Below are 17,077 nucleotides of genomic sequence, written 5' to 3' on the forward strand. Positions count from 1 at the left end.
CCAGGAGGCCGGGAGGACTCTGCTTTCCGGACCGCCAAAGGCTCCCGGCCCACAGGAGAGGAGGGAACGGGCACCCGTTCCGGGAGGGTCCAGGCCGCTGGCAGTGGGGATGCCCGGGCCACCTAGGCCACGCCCTAGCCAGGGCCCCGCCCCGGCCCCACCCTACCGAGGGGTTCCGCCCTTGCCCCGCCCCAGGCGCGGTCCGGGCTAATAACTGGTCAGCGCAAGTTCCAGCTCCGCTCCCATGATAGCCCCGCCCCGGATCTGGACCCGCCCCCTTCCCGTGGGCCGCCCCCTGGACCAGTTTCGGCCAGTGACCGCCTCCTGTCCGCCCCAACTTTCTGTACCGCCCCCACCGCTATTGGTCCGGTTCAGCCCCCGCCCCCGCGACGCTGTAGGTTTCTTTCGGGGGAGCTTCACAAGCTCCAATTGGTCGCCCACTCGATGCTCCGTCGTTCGATTGGCCCGCGGCGCCCGCTTTCGCGGGACTCTGCTCTTGGGCTGGGGCGGGGCCAGCGGCGGCGCGCGGCGCGGGATTGGTTAGTCGCACAGAGGGGGCGGGTCCACGCCGCGCGCAGCACCGCGGCTGGAGCGCGAGGAACCGCTACCGCCGCCTCAGTCGCCTCAGTGCCTCAATCTCTCCAGTCTCCTCAGACTTCTCAGACTCGGTCGCCTCAGGCTCCGCCGCACCGCCTGGATCACCCTGTCCCCAACCCCCGACCCGGGCCCGGCCCCCCGCCAGCCCGTCCGCGAGCACGCCCTCTGGTGAGTGAGTGGTCGCGGGCGGGGCCGGGGGCGGGGTCCACAGGTGGAGCTGGGGACCGGGCCGGGAATTGGGGTCAGGGCCAAGGGGTCAAACCCGGGTCGGGGTCCGGTCGGGGTCCGGGCCAGGCGGTGATTGGGAGGCCGTGGCCGGGGCGGCGACCTCCCGCGGCCGCCAACTTTGGGTGGGGGCGCACGTCTCGGGCCGACCAAGTCCCGGAGAGGCCGAGAAAGCGGAGGCCCCGCCCGGCCCGGCCAACTTGGGCGGCAGCTGCGGCGCCAGCGGGTGGGCCGGCGGGTGGATCGGGCCCCAGTCGTCCCTCTTCCCCGCGGCCCTCGGGGTTAGCGCCGCGCGGCCCACCTCTCTGAGGAGCCGGGGCTGCCCGGGGGCCGGGCGGGCGGCGGGTATTGGGACTTCGGGTGACGAGGTTCCGCCGGTCCCCCTGCCCCCTCGCCCCCAGAAGTTGGCGAGACACCGCCCTCCGTAACGGCCGGATGGGCTCGCCTGTGGGTCAACAGCTGCCACGATTTTGTTCGTGAGGCTTAAGTTTCAAACGACCTAAACTTGCTCACATGTGACTGGAAAAGATTGTGGGGGCAGCATCCCCCGCGCCCTGGGCGGCGGGACGCGGGAGCTGCCGCGGACGCGCAGGGACGGAGCGCCACGCGGGAGAGCCGGACCCGCACGGTGCCCTCTGCGTCCCTCCCTCAGGCGCCGGCCGCCGCCCTCCCGGCAGCTGAGGTGTCTGCGTTGCTCCGGGGACCCCGTGTCAGAGCGAGGAGCAAGCAGGTTACCCGGAGGCAGTGCACGTTCCTCTTTTTTTCGTCACTGTATTTTCTTCTCTTATTTGCGGGTACGTCAAAACGTGTTTCTTATTGTTCCCACAAGTGTTTTTGCTCTGGAAGTATTGCTCGTGAAAGTTCATTTTTTTTTTTTTCTTTTTGCCTCGTGGCTTTTTCTCAATGTTTTCTCCTGACTCTGAAGTATATTCCTCACAAAACACGTTTGAAAGTTAACAGAAAGTCAGATCTTAAATCTTGTGTGTAGGGTTTGGTTCTCTTCCTCCCGTCTCCCCTTCCAGGCAGCACGGCCTCCAGGGCCTGTTCGCCCTGCATGTCAGCGGACAGGACTCTCCGGGTTGATGAGGATTTATGGTGTGCGATTCACCAAGAGGAACACCAGGGCAAGTAGGCCTTGACCAGGTCTCTAGTTCGAGCCATTCTTTCTGGCACAGGTCCTCACACATCCTTCTGAAATTTAATTTGTTTTTAGGGGTGAGCTTTGCCCTTTTGCTGTTCTTTGAACTTGGCTTAGATGTGGGAACAAAAGGAGTGTGCAAGGCAGCTTTCCTATTGAAGATAGCTGATAGCCAGTCTCATGCACAGGAACAACTCGTCATCTTAAAATGTTTCAGAGAGGCCCATTTCGGTCCAAAGAGACGGAAGAACAGTGGCACTCTGCAGGGATTATTGGCAAAATCCCTGCAGACCACATTGATCCTCACATTAGAGGAGCAGGAGAAGTTTTGGATGGTGTTTTCAGACTTGGACATCCGGGAAACCAAGGGGTCTTCAAATATAAATACAGTCACTGACCAACTGGTGTTGGGTTACTATTGTTTCCTCTTTGTATGTAGATGCTGCTGTTTATACACATGCAAGTTCGTTACTCGTATTTTAAAATTTGTATAACTTCATGTATTTTCTTAGTTAATACTCAATATTACAAAGTTGTGGAAAAGGTTTGATAGTAAAAGGAGTCTTTATAACTTAAAAGATTGGGTATCCTGTTTAGAATTCAGGGCTTTGTGACTAGTGTTGCCACAGGTGGTGCGATTACTGGTGATATTGGACCTCAGAATGTCACTTTTTCAGATGTCATTAATACTCAGGTTTAGAGAAAATATACAGCTTTATTGTTACTGTTTTTAAGTACTTATGAGAAAGTTTCAACACCTGTTCATTTTCTTAAATGTTTAAAAAGAAGCTACCTCTTTCTCTAATGTTAGAGGGAAGCTCTGAGCATGCTGCATTTATATTTGCAAAAGTCCCATGAGGTCCTTCTAACAATCTAGCCATTCAAGACTGGATGCTGTGTATCAGTTTCAGTAATTTCAGTTCCTTGACCTGTAGCTAATTTCTGGACTCATAGCCATGTGTCACAAAAATCTCAGGGCTCAACTGTAAAAATGATTACTGAATCAGATTTTGGTAGATAGAAGTTGTTCCCTTTGGTGAAGAAGGTTGGTCCTTTGGGCCATAACAAAGAATAATACCTGCTCATGTGTTAAAATCACCCCCAAACTTAAACATTAGAATTAATACTGTGTATTTGGGGTAAGGGGGAGGATGGGGGGCGGGGATTTGATATCTCTTAGCCCTGGTGACAAGGAAGGACTCTTACAGGCATAGTCGGATGTCACTGTCCATGGTGCTGAATATGTGCCATCTGTTTTTTTCATCTTCAACGTTTCCAGTGTGAGAGTGGCTTTTGGAGTATGTTTTAAAATGAATTTCAGAATTCACACTATTAAAGAAAAGCAGAACAGGGGAGTTTTATTGAACCGGAAAGGAAGCGTGCATTTTAAAAACTCAAGCCATGTTATTGTCTCTTAAGTGGATAATTTCGCCAACTCAACAGTTCCATTCCCTTGCTTAATCTCCTCCCCAGGTAGAAATTTTCTTGTTAGCTATGGACATCAAGTAGCAAATCATTGAAATTAAATGAGACCCTGTTTGATTAACAACCACCCTCTTTAAAATTTACCTTTATTATAATATATACAGATATTTGTACATAGAGGAAATTTGTTCTTACCTAAACTGGATTGATTATAGCATACCTCACACTCACTGACATGGTGCTTCTCACCCTTCCTTGAGAGCGAAAGAGCCTTCTGAGTATGTGGTGGGGCTGTTGAGCAGTTGCCAGGCATCTCTGCTGTGTTGGAGCAACATCTACACTCTCTTCTATAATTTTGAGAAATCTTTGTAAATTATTTAGATAAATCCTTTGTTTCTCTTGAAATTGCTCCATGGGTTAGCAATAGAAAATAATGGATGTTACTTGTGGTACAGAGATTCTTCTACACAATAGTAAATTGTGCATCAAACTAAGCAGTAGATTGTTGAGGTGTTTTTCTTGTGAGCATTTAAAAATATTTCTTTTTATTGATTTCGGAGAAGAAGGGAGAGGGAGTCAGAGATAGAAACCATCAATGTTTCTTTAACTAGTTCTTTGGTCCAGTAGGTTGTATACTTAACCCAGGTTACTCTTTGCATCTGTTTTGTTGAAGAAAACCCAGGCCAGATTTTTTCTGCCTCCTCCAAGATTCAGAAATACTTTCTGATGTCTACTCTTTTCCAGGCTTTGTTATATGATCTGGGAAACCACAGGGGAATGAGCCAGAGTTCTTATCATTGAAGGATTCACCACTTTGGACCTAAGAAAAGACATGTAAACAGATAGTTAAAGGGGGCCACGCCCAGTGCTGCAATTGGGATACACAGAAAGCTGGGTTAGTGTGTTGAAGAGGGTTGATTTATTTAGGCAGGGAATCTGAGAAGGCTTCAGAGTGGAAGTAGCCTTTGGGCTGAGCTCTGGAAGATGACTTGTAATTGTTTGGGCGTGGATGGGTATAAATCAATTTGAAAAAGCCAAGATAGTTGATGTAATGGTAGAACAGGGTATGTGATGGTGCTGAATCTGGAGGCATGAGGAGTATTTTGAAAGGGTTGGGACTCCACTAGAGGTGTGTGTATAAGGAGAGTTGAGAAGAGTTTGTGTGGTAGACAGAATAATGGCCTTCTAAAGCAGTCTACATCTTTATCCACAGAGCCTGTGAATATGTTGTATTACCTGGCAAAGAGGATTTAAGATAGCAGATGGTATGAAGGTTGCTAATCAGCTGATTTTAAAATAAGGATATTATCTTGGATTATATGGGTGGGCCCAAAGTAATCACAAGGGTCTTTAAATGTGGAAGAGGGAGGCAGAGGAGTCAGTGTCATAGTGATGTGAAATGAGGAAGATTACCTTTTATTTCTGGCTTTGAAAATAGAAGGGGTCATGGGCCAAGGAATGCTGAAGCTCCGAAAGCTGGAAAAGGCAAGAATATGGATTCTTCCCCAGAACCTCCAGAAAGGAAAAGAGTCCTGTTAACTCCTTGATTCTAGCTCAGTGAGAACCATGTCTGACTTTAGATATCCAGAACTGTAAGGTAATTAATTTGTGTTAAGTCACTAACGTTACAGGGAACTGATGCATGTTGGGACTCTGCTCTAGGAAGTTTTAGCTGGTGAAGTTTAAGGAGGAAATAACATGATCAGAATGGCTGTAGAAGATAAATTGATTCAGCTGCTGTTTGGGAGGAGGTTGCCCCAAGTAAGCATGGTTCTGATCCCCTGTTTCATCTCCTGGCAAAATTTGCATCTGATATTATCTTACCTGGCCTGTGTTCCACTTAAAGTTTTTCTCCTAGCAAGCTGCTGGGTCCTCCCCACTTCACCCCGCAGCATCTAATTCCATGTCCCGCTGGCCCTACCTTTCCTCTGTGCTGGGCACTCAGAAGAGAGTAGACTTGGTATTCATTTACAAGTGGGGTTGTAGGGTAGGCCCAATTCCAACATCAGAGCTGTTGTTCAAGTACTTTCGAAGAATTTGTTTCTTCACATCCTTGCTAATATTACTTTGTATGTGCAGGTGTTTTAATTGTTGTCAGTCTAGTACAGTGGTTCTCAACCTTCTGGTCCTTTAAATCAGTTCCTCATGTTGTGACCCAACCATAAAATTATTTTCGTTGCTACCTTATAACTGTAATGTTGCTACTGTTATGAATCGTAATGTAAATATCTGATATGCAGGATGGTCTTAGGCGACCCCTGTGAAAGGGTCATTCGACCGCCAAAGGGGTCGCGACCCACAGGTTGAGAACCCCTGGTCTAGTAGATATTAAATATCTCACTGTTTTAATGTACATTTCCTTGATTATTAGTGCATCTGAGGACTTCTTATCCATTTGGGTTTCCTCTTATATATATTGTATTATATAGTATTTGTCCATTTGTTGCCTGGGTTTTTTTTTTTTTTTTTATAGCTTTTTAGAATTTCTTTATATCTTCTGGATTCTATTTGTGTCCTGTTTTTATTTTTATCCTTTTAAAATGCTGCTTTGATGAACAGATGCTTAATTTTAATGTCAAATTTATCAGTTTTTTCCTTACGGTTTGTGGTTATTAAGTCTTATTTAAAAAATTATTTGTTACCACAAGGTCATAAGATGTCCTGTTCTCTTAAAATCTTTTTTGAATATTTGCTTTTAATATTCTACTCTGAACTTATTTTTTTGTGTGAGGTGTGACATAGAGGCATAATTTTAGAATTTTCCAGTACTTTTTATTTATTTATTTTTGTATATATTTTTTATTGTTGATAATATTACAGATGCCTCTCACTTACCCCCCCTCCTTTACTCCACTGCTCCCAGCCTCTATCCCTCCCTCCAGGTCTTCACTACCCTATAGTATTATTTATTGAGTACCATCCTTTCCCCAGTGACCTGCAATGCTATCTTTGAAAAATACCAGCTTTCATAAATGTGTGTATCTGTTTCTAATTTCTTCATGTAAATAATGATAATTTCATTTCTTCCTTCCTAGTCTTTAAATATTTTTTTTTATTTTTTTTAATCTTATTCCCTTTGTTTGGACCACTAGACAAAAGTTGTGATAAGGCTATCCTAATATTGTTTTCAACTTTAAAGGGAGTGCTTTTAAAGCTTTAAATGTGGTTTGCTTTTTAAAATTTTTATAGATTCCTTATATTAGGTTAAGGATGGTCTCATCTACTAACAATTTGATTTAATGTTTTTTAAAAATCATTACTAGATTTTGAATTTTATCAAATAGTTTTCTGTACCTATTTAGATGATTTTATGTTATACTTTTCTTCTTTAAACTGTGACTGAGATGAAATCTTTTAATCTTTTCATTTCAAACCATCATTGATTTCTTGGGATGTATATTGTCATGATGTACTGCATTTAATAATTATTATGGGATCCAATATGGTAATATTTCATATAGGATTTTGGTATATATATTCATTAGAAGCATTAACCAATAATAATTGTTTATTGCATTGCTCTTTTTTAGTTTGGTATCAAGGAGATACTTCATTATCTCTGTAATTGTTTCTGAGAAGGAGGGATTTTTGTTCCCTAGAAGTTTGGCAAATTGCTTCTTAAATGTCCTAGATCTGGGCCCCTTTAGAACATGGAGATTCTTGTACCAGCAATTAATCATTTTATAAAGGCTGCTGGTTCATTCTGCTCACATTTTATTGGCCAGAAGGAGTCATTCTGGCCACACCTAGTTTCAAATGGGGCAGGGACGTGGAGTCTTCCATATCCTGGAAGTTTAGTACAACTGGATACTGGTAAATATTAGTAATATTTACCACACTGTGGAGGCTAACTAATGTCAGTGTTGTAAAGTTAGCCAAAACTCACACAGTGTTCCTCACTAGGTCTTGTTTGTAGGTATTGCAAGTGTGTTGGTCATCCAGGGACCAATTAAAATGTGAAGTTAGATAGCACATTGGTTTGTGTTCCTACTTATTCTCTTCAGAACCCACCTTGGGGATTCCTGCCTTTCTTCCTCTCCTTATAGAGGAGGAAAAATTTCCCTTTCTCATTCCTTCCCACTTATCTAAATCTTAACCATCCTTCAAGACTAGCACAGACCTGCTGAAATTCTCTGTTAACTGTGACCCATAGTGAATTCTCCCTTCAATTCTTACAGTACTCTACTGCCTTAGCAATGTAGAGCGCAGGGTTCAGTGTGTTTAGGGGTGGTTGGTTGATCAGAAGAGTCTTCACATTCAAGTGCAAGGTTCCTCCCTTTGCTTGGGCTCTGTAGTGGGAGGTTACATATAGTGGAGAGGCTCTATGAAGATGGGCCCACCATGATCCCCACCTCTTAGTTTTCATGCTCTTGTGTAATCAGTTCCCATTGAAGTGGGACTTGTGACTTGCTTCCAACAGGATATAGCAAGAGTGATGACATGTTACTTTCATGATTATGTTACAGTAGGGGCCCAGCGCACGAATTTGTGCACCTTGAACTGTGGGCTGTGAGGCTGCTGTAGGTACAGGGGCGGGTCTTGGCCCATCCTCCATGCCTCCCCCCTTCAACCCCTCCTGCTGCGGCCCCCCGGTCCCCTGTCTACCAGCAGCCCTGCTCCCACCACCGCCACTCCCATGCACTGAGGGAGCTGACCCTGCTTGCACCTGCTGACGGCACAGAGCTATTAGGGCCCCAATCACCCCTCTGGAGCAGGGGGAGGTGGATAAGCCCTCAGGGGTGATCAGGGCTGGCAGCTGCCACTTGCACCCACTGATGGTGCCGAGTAATCAGGACCAGCTCTGGGCACCGGCAGCAGGTGTGAGCAGTGGCTCTGACACCAGCTGCAGGTGCGAGCGGGGCCAGCGCTGGCAGTGGGTGCAAGTGGTGACTCTGGCAGTGGGTGTGAGTAGGGCTGGCGCTGGCAGCAGGTGTGAGTGTGAGTGCCAGGCAGGACCATGGCACGCAGGAGCAAAGAATTTTCAGTAACCACCAGAGGCTGGCCCCAATGACAGCAACTGGCGCCCTGCCTTGGTCTGGTGCCCCTGCTCACCTGCTCCACCATCCTGCTGCGGCCAATGCATGCCATGTTCTACACACACCCCCTGGTGGTCAGTGTATGTCATATTGACCGGTTGTTCAGTTGTTCTGGTTGTTCCGCCCTTCGGTCTATTTGCATGTTAGACTTTTATTATATAGGACTAGAGGCCCGGTGCACAAAAATTTGTGCACTCGGGTGGGTCCCTCAGCCCACCCTGTGCCCTCTTGCAATCTGGGGCCCCTTGGGGGCCCCTTCCCCTGGCTGCTGGCACCAGTTTTCCTCCAGTGCCCGGAACCCAGGCCTTCGCTCTTCGCTGGGAGGAGCCCACACGGTGGGCGAGGGGCTTAGCTCTTTTAAAAATACTTCTGAATGTTTGGTAAATAACCCTGTAGGAATCTACTTTCTGAAACATGCTGGTTGTTAAGGGCTGATTTGGGTAATCAACAAAATGTATGTTAAAATCCTAATCCCCAGAACCTCAGAATGTACCTGTATATGGAGATAAGATCTTTAAAGAGGGGATTACATTAAATTGTGGCAGTTCCAGTGGGACCCTTAGCCCATCTCACTGAAGTCCTTATAAGAAGAGGAATGTTGGGGTCCAGCCCCAGCAGGTCCAGGGGTTCCCAAAGAAGGAATGACACAGAGGCAGCATTCAGGTTATCACCATAGCCAGGTTCTCTTTTTATTGTCCTGTTACATCTATATTTATACTATTTGATCCTATAAACATGCCTCTATAAGCTTTTTTTTTTTTTGCATCGGGTCCATTTATTGGGGGGTCAGTCAAAGGGGGAGCTGGCTAGGGTGGGGTAGGGCAGCAGCTTGTCTGGCCCCCGAGAAACCCAACTTAAGCCCAGAGCCTCGAGGGCTTAGAAGCCAAAGTCTTCCTCCACCTTTATCTGCACGGGGGCCAGCTCCAGAGTCAGCGGGACTCCTGCCCAGTGCCCTTCCTATGGCACTCGCCGCCTCTTCCAACTGCTGGGCCCCTCGCCAGGGGCCGGGCTGCTGGCTTCTGTGGGCGCTGGCGTCCTCCTGGGCGGGGACAGCCCCTCTTTCTCCGGAGGCTCGTTCTCAGCATTGCCTGGGTTGGGGGCGTGTCTGCCCTGGCTGCCCTAGTCCTCCAGTAAGATGGTGAACTGGCTGGCCCGGTAGTTGTCACCGTAGGAGTCCAGCACCTTCATGAGGAACCTCCGCTCCTGCTGGAGTCTCTGTGTTATCCTCTATATCTGATGGAGCCTGTTCAGGACCCGCTCCTTCGCCTGCCCAGTCTCCCTGCAGTGGCAATCCAGCGCCTGGTACTTCCTGGGATTGAGTTCCTATTGGCGCCGCCCTTGCTGGCCTCAGGCTGCCTCCTCCTCTTCGTCTCGCTCCTGGAGGCTGGAGCTGCCCAGACCCCCAGACACGAACTCCACTTCGGTCTCAAGCTCGCTCTCCAGGATGTGACCACCTTCAGCGGAGGCAGCGCCAGCTCCCAGCCAGGAGGTGCTGAGAACTCCTCAAAGCCCACGGCTGCCATGGACCCTTCTCTCTGCTCCAGCTCCATTTCTCCCTGGCTCCACTTCCAACCTTGCAAGCCTCTAGTTTAAAGTGGCTTGCGAAACTACAGCCCATCCGATTTCACAGCCAGGCACCCAGGCCCTGGCCGCTAAGCCTCCTGGGAGTTGTAGTTCTCTATTTCCGGCTTGCCTCCCTCGCCCCACCCCCACCCCAGTCCCAACTGAAAGGCCCTGCTGGCTGGTCTAACCCTGTGGCCAGGCATCTGAGTCACCTCGGGTCTTTATTCCTGTCCCGACACCACGCCATCTGACCATGGAGACTCTCCTCTTGCGAGGCCCCTGGGTCTCCTTCTGGGTCTCCTCAACCCAGGTACTGGATCGCGTGCCCCAGCAGTGATACAGCCCTGGTGCCTGGGTCTCCTTCTGGGGCCTGGCTGTATCGCCCCCCGGACCGGATGGCGTGCCCCAGCTGCGATGCAGCCCCGGGCCCTGGGTCTCCTCAGCCTGGGCACCGGATTGCGTGCCCCAGCGGCAAAAACAGCCCCGGCGCCTGGGTCTCCTTCTGGGTCTCCTCAGCCCAGGCACTGGATTGCGTACCACAGCTGCAACTCAGCCCCGGGCCCTGGGTCTCCTTCTGGGTCGCCCCTGGGGTCCAGATGGTGTCCCCAGGCAGCTATGCAGCCTGGCCTCTGGCCCCGCCTCTGGGTGTTCTCCCATCACTGGTGGTCAGTGATCTGAGAAGCCAGGCAGACATACGCCTCTTCCCTGCCCCACCCAGCTTCTCCCATTACTGGCCCAGGGCCGGCAAAGGCGGCCAGGTTCTCTTATCACAGAAGCCGGCAAAGGAGGCCTGGCTTCTCCGAGCAAAGGCAGCTCGGTTCTCTGGCTCTTGGCTGCCGCCTGGGTTTCCGATTGCAGTCAGTGGCAGGCAGCTTCTTCCCTCCTTCCCCTTTCGCCTCCCAGCATTGCGCCTATGTTGGCAGTTAACTGCCAATCTTAGTTGGCAGTTAATTTGCATATAGCCCTGATTAGCCAATGAAAAGGGTATCGTCGTACGCCAATTACCATTTTTCTCTTTTATTAGATAGGATTATATACAATTCTGTCTTGCTAGAAACTTATTTAGAGACTCTCTTTGCTGGCTTGAGTAAGTGGCCATGTTGGGGAAGCCCAAATGGCAAGAAACGCAGGTAGCCTCCAGGAGCTGAGGGCAGCCTGCAGGGACAGCCAGTAGGTCCTCAGTCCTACAGCAAGGAAACATCTACCAATGGATTGAGTGAGCTAAGAAGTGGATTCTCCTGCAGTTGAGCCTTCAGATGAGAACATGGCCCGGCCAACAGCTTGATTCAGTTTTGTGAAACCCTAAACAAATGAATCAGTTAAGCCTGCTCAGACTCCTGATCCACAGAAACTGGGCTAATAAATGTGTATTATCTTAAGTTACTAAGTTTGTGATAGTTTGTTATGCAGCTATAGAAAAATAATGTGTCAGATCTATACTGACCTCCCAGTTATCCTCAGTAGAAGTGGGTTTGGGTTGATAAAGGGTGTTTGACTGTATTTGAGGGAGTCTGTTTTTTATTATTTTTTTCAAATCAACAGATATTTTTATTTATTTTTTATTTTTATTTTTTTATTAGTTAAGGTATTACAAATGTGTCCTCATCCCCCCCATTAACCCCCAACCCCCCCACCCCCCTGCCCCGCACACTCATGCTCCCATCCACCTGTTGTCCATGTCCATTGGTTTGGCTTATATACATGTATACAAGTCCTTCGGTTGATCTCTTCCCCTTGCCCTTGCCCTCCCCTACTTTCCTTCTGGGGATTGATAGCCTGATTGCTGTTTCTCAGTCTTTGGGTCTGTCCCTTTTCATCAGTCTATGTTGTTCTCTATAATCCACAAATGAGTGAGATCATGTGGTATTTATCTTTCTCTGACTGGCTTATTTCACTTAGCATAATGCTCTCCAGTTCCATCCATGCTGTTGCAAAAGGCAAGAGTTCCTTTTTTTTTTTTTTTTTTTACCACAGCATAGTATTCCATTGTGTATATGTACCACAGTTTTCTAATCCATTCATCTGCTGATGGGCACTTAGGCTGTTTCCAAATCTTAGCTATGGTGAATTGTGCTGCTATGAACATAGGGGTGCATATATCCTTTCTGATTGGCGTTTCTGGTTTCTTGGGATATATTCCTAGTACTGGGATCACTGGGTCAAATGGGGGTTCCATTTTTAGTTTTTTGAGGTAGCTCCATACTGTTCTCCACAGTGGCTGCACCAGTCTGCATTCCCACCAGCAGTGCAGAAGGGTTCCTTTTTCTCCATATCCTCTCCAACACTTGTTGTTTGTTGATTTGTTGATGATAGCCATTCTGACAGGTGTGAGATGATAATGCATTGTCGTTTTGATTTGCATCTCTCGTATAATTAGTGACTTTGAGCATGTTTTCATATGTCTTTCGGCCTTCTGTATGTCCTCTTTCGAAAAGTGTCTATCTAGGTCCGTTGCCCATTTTTTTATTGGATTGTTTATCTTCCTTTTGTTAAGTTTCATGAGATCCCTGTAAATGTTGGAAATTAAACCCTTATCGGTGGTATCATTGGCAAATATGTTCTCCCATGTGTGGGTCTTCTTGTTGTTTTGTTGATGGTTTCCTTTGCTGTGCAAAAGCTTTTTATTTTGATGTAGTCCCATTTGTTTATTTTCTCTTTAGTTTCCATTGCCCTAGGAGCATTATCAGAGAAGAAATTCCTTCGGCATATGTTTGCGATTTCGCTGCCTGTGGATTCCTCTAGTATTTTTATGGTTTCCCGTCTTACGTTTAAGTCTTTTATCCATTTTGAGTTTATTTTTGTGTATGGTGTGAGTCTGTTTTTTATTATTTTTAAAAATACTTTTTATATTTATAAAATTAATACAAATGTTTTTGTAGAAAAATTGGAGCAAGTGGAAAGTATAAAGGACAAAATGGACATTGTCCATAATCTCCACAAAGATAGCCAATATTTTTTTTGACTTTTATGTATATATGGTATGCATTTCTCTAAAAGTGAAAAGTAATTCCATAATGTGTTTTATGAACAACTTTTTTACTTTGTATTATTAGTCACATTTCCTGTGTCATATTCTTTTAAAGTATGTTTTTGAATGAATGCATACTATTTCAATGGGTGTCCCAATTTATTGAACCACTTTCCTATAGCTGGACATTCATGATGCTTTAAAATATTTACCATCATAAATAATGCTTTGATAAATATTCTATACAAAAATCATTGTGTGTATCACCAATTATTTATGAAGGATAAAATTTTAAAGATAGAATTATTAGGTCAGAGCTTGTAAATGGTTTTAAACCTTTTGATACTTAACCATCCATCTTCCATTGTTTCTAAAAAAAATAATATAAAACTCAAACGTCTGTTTCTGTAACTCACCAGGTTGGGATAGGACAGACTATTGATTTTTGAGCATTTAGGTTTCTGTTTTCTTAACCCTGTTTGCAGAGTGCTTTTAAATTATTCATTAAAGTGCAGTATGGATTCTATTTATAGACATGTTTGTGTATGAGATTGCTCCCTTAATGTCTGGGCAAAAAGCCTATGAATTGCTATTATCACATCCCTATCTTTGTAAATCCTTTTCTACTCCTACTCACCCTTTCTTTGTTCTCAACCAGATAGACACACTGAGACACATTAAGTCCTGTAGCCTATGATTACTCAGATGAAATGGATATTTAGTGGCTAGCCCTTGTTCTTTTCTTCTTGCCATTCATTAAGTAGTTGACTTAGTAAAAATTAGAGATCAGCAGAATATTATTAATTCAAAAATATTTTTTTTGATTCATAAAATGAGTGCTCATTTAGAAAATTTCTAAAGAGTATTATAAAAAAACAGAATAAAAATCTTTAATTCTACCACCCCTAGATGATTACTGTATAACATAACTTGTTCATTAGCTTATTCCTGTAATATATTGATTAGGTTCCAATGACTAATATTTTGTTTGGGATTTTTGCATCCAGACTGTGAGTGAAATTGGCCCATAATATTCTTTTCCTGTAGCTGTTCTCTCTCTAATTGGAGATGAATACTTAATTTGTTAATTTGCAGTTTTTCTCTTTGACTAATACGTATCTGCATTTAAGGTGATACATTTCCTTATAAATAATGCTTTAAGTGCATTATACAGAGTTTGATTGAGGTTTCATTAGTTTACCAGATACTATACAGTACACTGAATTGTGTCCCCCTCAAAGTCTCATGTTGAAGTCCCAACCCCCAATGTGATTGTCCTTGGAGATGGGACCATTAAGAGGTAATTAGGTTCAGATGAGGTCATGAGTGTGCGGTCCTTATGATGGGGTTAGTGCAGGGGTGGGCAAACTTTTTGACTCGAGGGCCACAATGGGTTCTTAAACTGGACCGGAGGGCCGGAACAAAAGCATGGATGGAGTGTTTGTGTGAACTAATATAAATTCAAAGTAAACATCATTAAATAAAAGGGTACGGTCTTTTTTTTTTTTTTTTTTAGTTTTATTCATTTCAAACCCCACAGCTGGGTTAGTGCCTTGTAAGAAGAGCCTAGATCTCTCTCTCTCTCTCTCTCTCTCTCTCTCTCTCTCTCTCTCTCTCTCTCTCTCTCTCTCTCCTTCCCTCTCCCTTGCTCCCTTGCTCCCTCTCTCCTTCCCTCCCTCCCTCCCATGTGAGGATACAGCAAGAAGGCAGTCAAGAGGAGGCCCCTTACCAGAGTTTGACCATGCTGGCACCCTGATCTTGCACTGCCTAGCCTCCGAAACAGCAAGAAATAAATGTCTGTTGTTTAAGCGCCAGTGCTGTGGTTGTTACAATAGCCCATGTAGACTGCGACAATGTAATTTTTAATTTCCATTATGATTTTTTCTTTGATTTGTAGGTCATTTAGAAGAATATTTTTAAATTTCCAAACATGTGTATTTTCTTATTTTATTCTTCAGCATGATTGCATTGCCCAAATTTCTTGCTCTTTATGATTTTAATCCTTTGAAACTTGCTGATGTGCCATATGCCCAGAATATGGATTGTAAGTTTTCTCAAATGTTCCTGTGTACTTGAAAAGAATTAGGTTCAATGTTCTATATCATCAGCTAACTTGATAAGCATATTACTCACATCTTCTTACTTCTATATTTTTGTCTGGTTATTATATATTACTAAGATAATTACACAGTTTCATTATGATTATGGATTTGTCTTATTACTCTCTGTAGTTTTGTCAATTTTTATTTATATAATTTGAGACCATGTTTTTAGGGGCATGCAAATTTAAAATTGTTTTATCTTCTAAATGAATTGAGACTTTAATTATTATTAGTGGTTTTCTTTATTTCTAGTAATAAATCTTTGCCTTTGTGGTATAATATGTCTGATGCTAATATAGCCATTCCAGAGTCCTTTAGGCTCATATTTGCATGATATCTTTGTTATTTTTTTTTTATCATTTTACTTTTAACCTTATTATATTCTTATACTTTAGATATGTCTCTTGCAAAGATTATGCATTTTTATTTTTTTCGTCTAGTCTGATATCTTTTGTCTTCTAATTCGAACATTCAATTCATTTACATTGAATGTAAATACTCATCTATTTGAGTTTAAATCCACAATCTTATTATATACAGGAGTGGGCAAAAGTAGGTTTACAGTTGTGAGTACATGGAAGTTTATTCTTGTATTACAACTGCAAATATATTTTTGCCCACCCCTGTATTTCTCTTATCTTATATCTTGTATGTTTTTTTCCTTGTATTATTTTAAACTAGTATGATTTTTAAAAATAATTCTGCTTTTCCACTCTCTCCAGTAAATTGGAGATTATATCCTATTTTTCTTTTGTGTGTATATGGTTACCATGTAAATTAGAGAATGTGTTATTAACTTCTCTAGGTAACACAGTTATACCTTCCTCTGAGCTATGCAGAAATCATAGTTTCTTAAAATACTTGAACTCCATTCACCCTCTTCAGATTTATATATGCTTGTTGTTGTGTATTTTAATTCTGTGTACCCTTTTTATTTTTTAGTTTAAAACATCAGATGAAGGCTCAATGGGGTATACATTTGGGAAGATTCTCCAAATGTGGCTTGGAAAGTTCCTCTTGAGGGAGGTCAGTCCTCAGCTCCCTGCTACTTCTGGGATAAAAGGTCCAGAAATCGATGCAGGCTGGGTTACTAGGATACCCAAGCAAAAACAGGACAGATCCTTGCAGCCTAGACTGGGGCCTGGCCTGGTTCCTGGGCTCACTCTCTGCTGTACCCTTTTTAAACTCAAGTAGCTGATATTAATATTAACAGTGTTATTATTTCACACTGGTGGCCCAGTGCACGAAATTCATGCACATTAAAAGGGGATTAATTAGAGGAAATATTTTAATATTGCTGTTTTCCCTTTCTCTATAATAGAAGTGTCAGAGATAAAAGAAAATTAGTAAAATGTATATGAAAATCTTCCTCCTGTCAGAGTCTGGGGTGCACCACAGGACCCAGAGTCAAGTCCCTGCCCACACATGGTGCCTCAAAATTGTGCGAGACCCAGACCCAGCTGGCCCCACCTCCATTGGGCGAGATCCAGACCCGGCCGGCTTCACCCTTGTCAAGTCCCGCTGAGCGGGGCTGGGGGGGTGGGGGGTGGGCACAGCCTCAGGTCCCCTGGCCTGGCTCTAGGCAGGGGTTGCAGCCTCAGGTCTCCCGTCAAGCCCTGCCAGGCCGGGGGCGGGGGGGTGGGGCGTGCAGCCTCAGGTCCCCCAGCACACCCTCAGGTCCCTCTGCCCAGCGCCAGGGTGGGCAGAGTGGCCTGAGGTCCCCTGTCAAGCCCCGCTGGGTGGGGGGCACGGTCTGAGATCCTCCATCAAGCCCCGCTGGGTGGGGGTGTAGCCTCAGGTCCCCTGGTCCAGCACCAGGTTGGGGGCACAGTCTCAGGTTTCCCATCAAGCCCTGCCAGGTGGGGGACGCAGCCTCAGGGCCCCCGCCAAGCCCCACTGGGCGAGGAGGTGCAGCCTCAGGTCCCCCAGCACACCCTCAGGTCCCTCGGCCCAGCGCCAGGGTGGGTGGCGTGGCCTGAGGTCCTCTGTCAAGCCCTGCTGGGTGGGGGGCGCAGCCTGAGGT

General features: G+C 45.6%; 1 protein-coding gene across 13 annotated transcripts in view; it reads left to right on the plus strand.

The window, feature by feature from the left end:
- The first annotated feature begins 569 nt into the window (after positions 1 to 569).
- PCBP3 (poly(rC) binding protein 3) overlaps positions 570 to 17,077 on the plus strand; it is a 214,799-nt gene continuing 198,291 nt past the window's right edge. For 9 of the 13 annotated variants that reach the window (XM_059686708.1, XM_059686707.1, XM_059686709.1 and 6 more), the window contains exon 1: positions 570 to 765. The gene's annotated coding sequence lies outside the window, so the exon portion shown is untranslated. The remainder of the gene's footprint in view (positions 766 to 17,077) is intronic. The other 4 variants (XM_059686716.1, XM_059686720.1, XM_059686717.1 and 1 more) reach the window with 1 other exon arrangement.

Source organism: Myotis daubentonii, chromosome 3, assembly GCF_963259705.1.
Source record: "Myotis daubentonii chromosome 3, mMyoDau2.1, whole genome shotgun sequence".
NCBI lineage: Eukaryota > Metazoa > Chordata > Mammalia > Chiroptera > Vespertilionidae > Myotis > Myotis daubentonii.